This window comes from Pteropus vampyrus, unplaced genomic scaffold (assembly GCF_000151845.1).
Source record: "Pteropus vampyrus isolate Shadow unplaced genomic scaffold, Pvam_2.0 Scaffold208, whole genome shotgun sequence".
Taxonomy (NCBI): domain Eukaryota; kingdom Metazoa; phylum Chordata; class Mammalia; order Chiroptera; family Pteropodidae; genus Pteropus; species Pteropus vampyrus.
The window spans coordinates 3,869,140-3,879,802 of NW_011888989.1; the positions used below are offsets into that span (position 1 = coordinate 3,869,140).

Genomic DNA, 10,663 nt, shown 5'->3' on the forward strand with positions numbered 1-10,663 from the left:
AAAAAAGACTATATTATCTATGAGACACTTTATGTAAACTACATGGTAACCACAAAACAAAAATCTAGCATAGAGACACAAAACATAAAAAAAGAGCAAACAGAGAAAAACATCATTAAAAAAACCCACCAAATTAAAATGGCAGACAGAAACAAAAGAGAAAAAGAAACAGTAGAGATATAGAACAAACAGAAAACAAAAGATAAATGGCAATAGTAAGCTCTCATATATCAATAATCACCCTAAATGTAAGTGGAAAAAACTCACCAATTAAAAGGCACAGAGTGGTTGGATGGATCAAAAAACAAGACACAACAATAAACAGCCTGCAGAGACTCATCTCAGCTTCAGACAAACACAGGCTCAAAGTAAAGGGGTGGAAGCTGATACTCCAGGCAAAGGTAACCAAAAGAAAGTGGTGTAGCCATACATATTTGGGGCATAACAGACTTCAACCCAAAAAAGGTAACATGGGACAAAGATGGCCATTATATACTAATAAAGGGGGCATCCATCAAAAAGACATAAACATTTATTAATATATATGCACCCAACATAGAAGCACCAAAATATTAAGGACTTAAAAGAAGAAATTGACAGCAACACAATAGTAGTATGGAACTTTAACATCCTACTTACATATATGGATAGATCATCCAGACAGAAAGACAAGGAAACAGCAGCCTTAAATGACATATTAGATCAGATAGATTTTAAATAAATATATATGAAACTTTTCATCCAAAAGCAATAGAATATACATTATTCTCAAGTGCACATGAAATATTCTCAAAGATAGACCATATGTTGGGACACAAAACAAGTCTTAATAAATTAAAGAAGATTGAGATCATATCAAGCATCTTTTCCAACCATAACGGTATGAAACTACAAGAAGAAAATTGGAAAAATCACAAATATGTGGAGATTAAACAACATGCTACTGAACAACTATTGGGTCAACAAGGAAATCAAAGGATAAATAAAAGAATACATAGAGACAAACGAAAATGAAAACATGATATATCGACAGCTATGGGATGCAGCAAAAGTGGTACTAAGAGAGAAGTTTGAACTAATACAGCCCTACCTCAAGAAAAAAAGAAAAATTTCAAATAAATAATTTCATTTTATATCTAAAGGAACCAGAAAAGGAAGAAGAAACAAAGTCCAAAGTCAGTAGAAGTTAGGAAATAATAAAAATCAGAGTGGAAATAATTGAAATAGAGATTAAAAAGACAATAGAAAAGATAAATGAAACTAAGAACCAATTCTTTGAAAAGATAAACAAAGTTGATAAAACTTTATCTAAACTCATAAAGGAAAAAAGAGAGAAGGCTCAAATAATCAAATTTAGAAATGAAAGAGAAATTACAATGAATATTACAGACATATAAAGGATCATAAGAAGTTACTATAAACAGCTATATACAAACAAATTAGAAAATATAGAGAAAATGAAGAAATTTTTAGATTCATACAACTTTCCAAGACCGAATCGTGAAGAAATAGAAAATCCGAATAGATCAATCACTAGTAAGGACATTGAAAGAGTATAGTAAGGACATTGAAACAGTAATCAAAAACCTTCCAAGGAACAAAAGTCCAGGACCAGACAGCTTCACTGGTAAATTCTACCAAATATTCATAGAAGATTTAATACCTATCCTCAAACTCTTCCAAAAAATTGAAGAGAAGGAATGCTTCTCAATTCATTTTATGAGGCCACCATTACCCCGATACCAAAACCAGACAGAGATAACACACACGCACGCACACAAAGAAAATTACAGGCCTATATTTCTGATGAACATTGATGTAAAAATTCTTGACAAAATACTAGCAAACTGAATACAACAATACATTAAAAGGATCATATACCACGATGAAGTGGGATTTATTTGAGGGATTCAAGGATGGTTCAACATCTACAAATCAATCAGTGAGATACACCACATTAACAAATTGAAGGATAAATATCATGATTACCTCAACAGATTCAGAAAAAGCATTTAACAAAATTCAGTATCCATTTATACTAAAAATTGCCAGTATAATGAGTATAGAAGGAAAGTACCTTAACACAATAAAGGTCGTATATGATAAACCCATAGCTATTATCACGCTCAATGTTGAAAAATTGAAAACTTTACCTCTAAGATTAGGATACCTATTCTAGCTACTATTATTCAACATAGTATTAGAAGTTCTAGCTAGAACAATCAGGCAAGAAAAAGAAATAGAAGTCATCCAAATTGGAAAGAAAGAAGTAAGGCTGTCACTATTTGTGGATGACATAATTTTATATATAGAAAACCCTAAAGACTACACCAAAAAACCATTATAAATAATAAAAAACACACAAAAGTTGTACAAAATTAATGTACAAAACTCTGCTGCATTTCTATATACTAATAATGAAAAATTAGAAAAGGAAATTAAGAGAAAAATTCTGTTTATAATCACAACAACAACAACAAAATAAAAAATACCTAGGAATAAATTTAACCAAGGAGGTGGAAGGAGGTGAAAGACCTGTACACTGAAAACTATAAGACATTGTTGAAAGAAATTGAAAAAGACACAAAGAAATGGAAAGATATGCCATATTCACGGATTAGAAGAATTAACATTGTTAAAATGTTCATATTATCTAAAGCAATCTATAGATTCAATGCAATCCTGATCAAAATCCCAACAGCATTTTTCACAGGAATAAAACAAAAAAAAAATGCTAAAATTTGTGTGGAATTACAAAAGACCCCAAATAGTCAAACAACCCAGATAAAAAAGAACAAAGCCAGAGATGTCACTTCCCCTGATTTTAAACTATACTACAAGGCTAGAATAACCAAAACTGTGTGGTACTGGCAGAAAAATAGACACATGGACCAATGGAACAGAATCAAGAGCCCAGAAGTAAACTCACACATATATGGCAAAAGAGTCAACAACATACAATAGAAAAAGAAAAGCCTCTTCAATAAATGATTTTTTGGGAAAACTGAACTGCCACATGCAAAAGAATGAAACTATGTCTCTATCTCATACAAGTCACAAAAATTAACTCGAAATGGATTAAAGACTTGAACGTAAAGACCTGAAACCATACATACATAGAAGAAAACGATGATGGTATCTCCTTGACGTTGGTCTTAGTGATGTTTTTGTGGATTCTACTCCAACAACAAGGGACACAAAAGGAAAAATAAACAAATGAGACTGCATCAAACTGAAAAGCTTTTGTCCAGGAAAGGTAACTATCAATAAAATGAAAAGGCAACCTGCCAAATAGAAAAAGATATTTGCAAATCATGCATTGATCAGAGTTAATATCCAAAATATATAAAGAACTAATATATCTCAACCACAAAAAACAAACAACTTAATTTAAAAATGGGCAGATCTGAATAGACATTTTTCTAAAAAAGATGCACACATAGCAAACAGAAACATGAAGAAATGTTCAACATCAGTAATTATCAGGAAAATTCAAATCAAAATCACAATGAGATATTACCTCACACCTTTAGAATGGCTATTATTAGAAAGACAAGAAACGACAAGTGTTGGAGAGGATGCAAAGAAAAGGGCTCCCTTATGGACTGCTGGTGGAATTGTAAATTGGTGCAGCCACTATGGAAAACAGTATGGAGATTCCTCAAAAAAATTAAGAAGAAAATTATCATATGATTCAGCTATTCCACTTCTGGATATTTATCTGCAGAATATGAAAACATTAATTTAAAAAGATATATGTACCCCTATGTTCACTGCAGGATTATTCACAATGGCCAAGAAATGTAAACAACCTAAGTGTCCATCTACAGATGAATAGATTAAGAGGATGTGGTGTACACACACACACACACACACAACACACACACACATGGCTGAGTAGTATCCACTACTTGCCATTTATGATAACATGGGTTGACACATATAAGTGAAATAAATCAGATGGAAAAAGACAAATACCATATGATTTCACTCATATGTGGAATATAAAAACAAAAACAAATTTATAGAGGTAAACAGATTGGTGGTTACCAGAGGGGAAGGGGCGGTGGAAGGAGGGGGAAACAGGTAAAGGAGCTCGTCTGTACAGTGAAGGATGGAAACTGGACTTTCAGTGGTGAGCATGATGTTGTACATGCAGATGTCAATTTACAGTGTTGCACCCCTCAAACTTATACAGTGTTATAAACCAATGTCACCCTAATAAAAAATATGTTTTTTAAAAAGCTGGTTTTATGAGGCCACCATTACCCCGATACCAAAACCAGACAGAGATAACACACACGCACGCACACAAAGAAAATTACAGGCCTATATTTCTGATGAACATTGATGTAAAAATTCTTGACAAAATACTAGCAAACTGAATACAACAATACATTAAAAGGATCATATACCACGATGAAGTTTTATTTGAGGGATTCAAGGATGGTTCAACATCTACAAATCAATCAGTGAGATACACCACATTAACAAATTGAAGGATAAATATCATGATTACCTCAACAGATTCAGAAAAAGCATTTAACAAAATTCAGTATCCATTTATACTAAAAATTGCCAGTATAATGAGTATAGAAGGAAAGTACCTTAACACAATAAAGGTCGTATATGATAAACCCATAGCTATTATCACGCTCAATGTTGAAAAATTGAAAACTTTACCTCTAAGATTAGGATACCTATTCTAGCTACTATTATTCAACATAGTATTAGAAGTTCTAGCTAGAACAATCAGGCAAGAAAAAGAAATAGAAGTCATCCAAATTGGAAAGAAAGAAGTAAGGCTGTCACTATTTGTGGATGACATAATTTTATATATAGAAAACCCTAAAGACTACACCAAAAAACCATTATAAATAATAAAAAACACACAAAAGTTGTACAAAATTAATGTACAAAACTCTGCTGCATTTCTATATACTAATAATGAAAAATTAGAAAAGGAAATTAAGAGAAAAATTCTGTTTATAATCACAACAACAACAACAAAATAAAAAATACCTAGGAATAAATTTAACCAAGGAGGTGGAAGGAGGTGAAAGACCTGTACACTGAAAACTATAAGACATTGTTGAAAGAAATTGAAAAAGACACAAAGAAATGGAAAGATATGCCATATTCACGGATTAGAAGAATTAACATTGTTAAAATGTTCATATTATCTAAAGCAATCTATAGATTCAATGCAATCCTGATCAAAATCCCAACAGCATTTTTCACAGGAATAAAACAAAAAAAAAATGCTAAAATTTGTGTGGAATTACAAAAGACCCCAAATAGTCAAACAACCCAGATAAAAAAGAACAAAGCCAGAGATGTCACTTCCCCTGATTTTAAACTATACTACAAGGCTAGAATAACCAAAACTGTGTGGTACTGGCAGAAAAATAGACACATGGACCAATGGAACAGAATCAAGAGCCCAGAAGTAAACTCACACATATATGGCAAAAGAGTCAACAACATACAATAGAAAAAGAAAAGCCTCTTCAATAAATGATTTTTTGGGAAAACTGAACTGCCACATGCAAAAGAATGAAACTATGTCTCTATCTCATACAAGTCACAAAAATTAACTCGAAATGGATTAAAGACTTGAACGTAAAGACCTGAAACCATACATACATAGAAGAAAACGATGATGGTATCTCCTTGACGTTGGTCTTAGTGATGTTTTTGTGGATTCTACTCCAACAACAAGGGACACAAAAGGAAAAATAAACAAATGAGACTGCATCAAACTGAAAAGCTTTTGTCCAGGAAAGGTAACTATCAATAAAATGAAAAGGCAACCTGCCAAATAGAAAAAGATATTTGCAAATCATGCATTGATCAGAGTTAATATCCAAAATATATAAAGAACTAATATATCTCAACCACAAAAAACAAACAACTTAATTTAAAAATGGGCAGATCTGAATAGACATTTTTCTAAAAAAGATGCACACATAGCAAACAGAAACATGAAGAAATGTTCAACATCAGTAATTATCAGGAAAATTCAAATCAAAATCACAATGAGATATTACCTCACACCTTTAGAATGGCTATTATTAGAAAGACAAGAAACGACAAGTGTTGGAGAGGATGCAAAGAAAAGGGCTCCCTTATGGACTGCTGGTGGAATTGTAAATTGGTGCAGCCACTATGGAAAACAGTATGGAGATTCCTCAAAAAAATTAAGAAGAAAATTATCATATGATTCAGCTATTCCACTTCTGGATATTTATCTGCAGAATATGAAAACATTAATTTAAAAAGATATATGTACCCCTATGTTCACTGCAGGATTATTCACAATGGCCAAGAAATGTAAACAACCTAAGTGTCCATCTACAGATGAATAGATTAAGAGGATGTGGTGTACACACACACACACACACACAACACACACACACATGGCTGAGTAGTATCCACTACTTGCCATTTATGATAACATGGGTTGACACATATAAGTGAAATAAATCAGATGGAAAAAGACAAATACCATATGATTTCACTCATATGTGGAATATAAAAACAAAAACAAAGCAAATAACAAACAAAACAAAACAAATGCAGATTTATAGAGGCATGCAACAGATTGGTGGTTACCAGAGGGGAAGGGGCGGTGGAAGGAGGGGGAAACAGGTAAAGGAGCTCGTCTGTACAGTGAAGGATGGAAACTGGACTTTCAGTGGTGAGCATGATGTTGTACATGCAGATGTCAATTTACAGTGTTGCACCCCTCAAACTTATACAGTGTTATAAACCAATGTCACCCTAATAAAAAATATGTTTTTTAAAAAGCTGGGCCAAACCTCTTTTTTTTCCTCCAAACTGTTTCTTGGTAGGATTTTGGGAAAAGACTTTTTGACTGTTTTTCTCTGGCTTCTTTTACAGGTAAGATTACTTATTCTGAGTATGAAGCATATAAGAGCAGGTTTTTAGTTCTCCACCTGCCGAGTTGTCTCATGGATTTCCAGTCTCTTGCAGGGGGTTACAGCCACAGCTGTTTCTGGATCTGGCTTATCTTTTGCTTCACTGGCTCATTTAAACTGTTTCTCAGTGTTAATCAATAGGCATCAAGGTTGTCCACGTTTAGTCCTTGCTCTACTCACAAATGAAAATTAGAATCATGTGAACTATTCTGATATTTCCCTTCTTTTAAAAGCATAACCTTGATTCACCAGACAGCTACAGTTAAAAGAAATGTCCAGGTTGGTGTTAAAGAGACATTGTCACACAAACTCTGGCATCTTTCCAGGATTCCAAGGTGTTGCCTCTTTGTTTTTCCTCCAAGTGTCAGAAGGTAACACAACAAGGTGCCTGCATATGTGGGTGGGGATGGGGTAGGGTGGAGCCTGGGGAAGTCAGGCTGTGAGGCCTCCTTTAAGGTCTTGGTGCTCCCTGATAGGATCCCTGTCCCTGGCAGTGCCCTAGGGCTGCTCAGACAGCATCTATAGATGAGGGTAGAGAGTGGGGAAGGACAATGTGTGGCCAGGGATCTGGCCCTATCTATTTTGTTTTATTGTGGTAAAATATGTATAACATAAAATTTACCATTTAAACTATTTTTAAGCTTATAATTCAGTGGCATTAAGTACATTTACATTGGTGTGCAGTTATCACCATTTCATATCCAGAACTCTTCATCATTCCACACTGAAACTCTGTCTATTAAACAATCACTCCCTATCTCCCTTCCCTCCAGCCCCCATTCTACTTTCCGTCTCTATGAACTTGAACACTCTAGGAATGTCACATAAGTGGAATCACATAGTATTTTTGTTACTGGTTTATTCCACTTAGCATAATGTCCTCAACATTCATCCATGCCTCAGAATTTCCTTCTTTTTTATGGTCGAATAATATTCTGTTGCATGTATATATCTCATTTTGTTTATTTATTCAATTGTTGTTGGTCATTTGGGTTGTTTCCACCTTCCAGCTGTTGTGAATAATACTGTAGTGAAAACTGGGGTACAAATATCTGTTTGAGTCTCTGTTTTCAATTCCTTTAAGTAAGTATTCAGAATTGCTGTATCATATGCTAATTCTAGCGTCCAGAGACCTGATCTTGGGTCCTCATTGTGTCTAAGGATCTATTTGCTAATGGAATGGGACAGTGGGCTGTCCCGAGGGGCTTTGCAAGTTAAGCTCACTGCAATCTGCTAATATATATATATTATATTATAATGATATAATATATCATTATAATATAATATATATAATGATATCTTGTGTTTCCACTGAGCATTTACTTTGTGCTAGTTTCTGTGCTGAGTCTAGTGTCTCTTATACTACTCTAGGAGGTACATTTAATTATTACTTCTGTTTTACAGATTAGAAAACTGAGGCATGGAGGTGTTTCATAACGAGTTCAAGGACTAGGATTTGAACCCAGATAGCCAAATAGAAGGACATTAAATTAATCTGCCAGGATTGTGTTTATTTATCTAAGATAAACAGCTTATGTGGAATAATTATGGTAAAATCAAATATATAAGAAAAAAGAGCTAATGTACTCTTTTGGCTGAGCAGCATCGTGGAGGTTGGCAAGAAAAAGTGCCTTTTGAAAGGCAGCAAAAAAGGAGCCAAGAATAAAGTGGTTGACCCATTTTCTAAGAAATATTGGTATGATGTGAAAGCACCAACTATGTTCAATATACGAAATATTGGGAAAACACTAGGCATGGGAACTCAAGGAACCAAAACTGCATCTGATGGTCTTAAGGGTCGTGTTTTCGAAGTGATCCTAGCTGATCTGCAGAATGATGAAGTTGTATTTAGAAAATTCAAGCTAGAAACAGAATATTCAGGGCAAAAACTGCCTGATTCATTTCCATGTCATGGATCTTACCTGTGACAAAATGTGCTCCATGGTCAAAAAATGGCAGACTATGACTGAAGCTTACGTTGACTAAAGCTCATGTTGATGTCAAGACTACTGATGATTATTTGCTTAGTCTGTTCCATGTTGCTTGTACTAAAAAATTCAACAATCAGATTTGGAAGACCTCTTATACTCAGCATCAACAGGTCCGCCAAATCCAGAAGAATTTGATGAAATCATGACCCAAGAGGTGCAGACAAATGACTTGAAAGAAGTGGTCAATAAATTGATTCTGGATATCATTGGAAAAGACATAGAAAAGTCTTGCCAATCTATTTATCCTCTCCATGATGTCTTTGTTAGAAAAGTCAAAAGGCTGAAGAAAACCAAGTTTGAATTGGGAAAACTCATAGAGCTTCATGGTGAAAGTAGCAGTTCTGGAACAGCTACTTGGGATGGAATAGGTGCTTAAATTGAATGAGCTGGTGGATATGAGCCCCCAGTCCAATAATCTGTTTAAAATTGAGACTTTTCATGGTGACAAATAAAACTTATTTATGTGTTCTTTTTTTTAAGCTAATGTAATATGCTTCTGTGGTTTAAGAGACTCTCTGTTGGGATCCTTTTTCCATATTTATGTTAATTTTTTCTTAGCCTGTATGAGAGGACCTTGTAGGTTACATGGAGGAGCTAGTTTTCTCTACTCTTGCCAGCATAAATCCTAGATTCCACAATGTATTTAAGGGTATCCAGTGGACCTACAGAAAGACATACCACTAGATGGCAGTATAAATCAAGTTTAAAAAAATCCAACTGCTTGCGAAATCTGTACACTGGTATCTTCAGCTTTTCCGTAGTTCATGTTAGGCCGCTTCGCTTTTATGAAAGACCTGCATTAGTACCTGTTTTCGCTAACCGAAATAAATCCGAAAACGATTTTTGCTTTAACAAAAACAAAACCAAAAAAGGCGAAAATATCTTTCAGCCTTTGTTTTGCAGCCAGTCCTCATAACAGCAACAAGCACCCTGAGCGTCGAGAGTGGTACCACCAAGCTCCTTCCCCAGGAAACAGCCTCTCAGCATCAAGCTGCTGCCATAGCTCTGACCTGTGTGTATGATGAGCATCTGTGCTTTACCTTGATTTATTTTGTGCATCGTTAGCAAGATGAGCCCTAAGGCAATTGCTTCTTTAGTTTATGGTCATTTCGGAGTAGGAAAGATTCAAGAGGAAGCTTCACTTTCAGATAGTAGGGGGTGGGGTGGGTTGTCGTGAGGGATAGGGGGAGTGTAGTAAATTAAGCTCCAGGAAAGCACTTTCATCATTTCTCATCACTTCATCATATGATCAGGGCAGTTATATTTAATTCAAAGTGGGTTTCAATCACCTAGAAGAAAATTCACAAGATTTTTAAAGTCAAAAGACCTAAAAGTGGCTTTTGTTTTTTGTTTTTTGTTTTTTTTTTTTTATAAGAAAAACTGCTTCCAAAATTTTAAGAATTCTTGCTTAGGAGGAAGCCAAAGATTTAAGTAAATGTTTAGACTTGGGAAACTGAGTCAGCAAGATAACATCACATGCACATGCTTCTAGGGTTCTTTCTGTTCAGCATCTTGGTTTGGCTAAGAATCAGCCTTTAGTCCATAATTACAAATATAGCTGCCAATTTAATCCTTGGAGGAAGTTCCTTTCAGTTAATGTCAGAGAAAAAGCCAGTATGTAAGTGATTTAGGAACATAGGATTGACCCACAGGTTGGTGTGACATCTTAGCCCCTGGGCTCATCGACTTGTGGTTGAAATAAAGAAATAGATCTCACTTATTAAATGAGAA

At 34.5% G+C, this 10,663-nt stretch overlaps 1 protein-coding gene and 1 pseudogene across 1 annotated transcript in view; one reads left to right on the top strand and one right to left on the bottom strand.

Moving 5' to 3' along the window:
- LOC111747016 (LHFPL tetraspan subfamily member 3 protein-like) overlaps window positions 1-10,663 on the bottom strand; it is a 390,070-nt gene that overhangs the window by 31,002 nt on the left and 348,405 nt on the right. The window lies entirely within an intron of this gene.
- On the top strand, window positions 1,458-9,356 carry LOC105300350 (annotated as a pseudogene).